The 328-nt window shown below is 28.4% G+C and overlaps 1 protein-coding gene across 1 annotated transcript in view; it reads left to right on the forward strand.

Moving 5' to 3' along the window:
* Positions 1-328, forward strand: part of LOC118343216 (tRNA dimethylallyltransferase-like) — a 33258-nt gene that overhangs the window by 12220 nt on the left and 20710 nt on the right. The window lies entirely within an intron of this gene.

A 328-nucleotide genomic window follows, 5' to 3' on the forward strand; every position in this document is an offset into this window, starting at 1 on the left:
TTTCCCAAAATGTTGAACTATTTACTTTTTATGATATGAATATATTATTACGGAAATAAATCTTTTGTAGAAAATTACTCCTTGGAAAAGAAAAACAATTACCGGTTTCATTTTGAAGTTAAAATTGTACATTTAAATGAGCCTTACAAAAAAAGCTAAACTAAATAGGCATGATGAGCAACTAAAAATAAACTATTTTCTACAAAACTGTGCTGATGTTTTTATTTTTTAGCAAATTATACAAAGAAAATCACCACATGTAATGATTGTTGACATCACCCCAATCCTGCTGTACACACAGAATAGAAACACACAAACACACACACAC

The sequence above is a fragment of the Morone saxatilis genome, unplaced genomic scaffold, assembly GCF_004916995.1.
Source record: "Morone saxatilis isolate NCDOM2014 unplaced genomic scaffold, NCSU_SB_2.0 Contig9, whole genome shotgun sequence".
Lineage (NCBI taxonomy): Eukaryota > Metazoa > Chordata > Actinopteri > Moronidae > Morone > Morone saxatilis.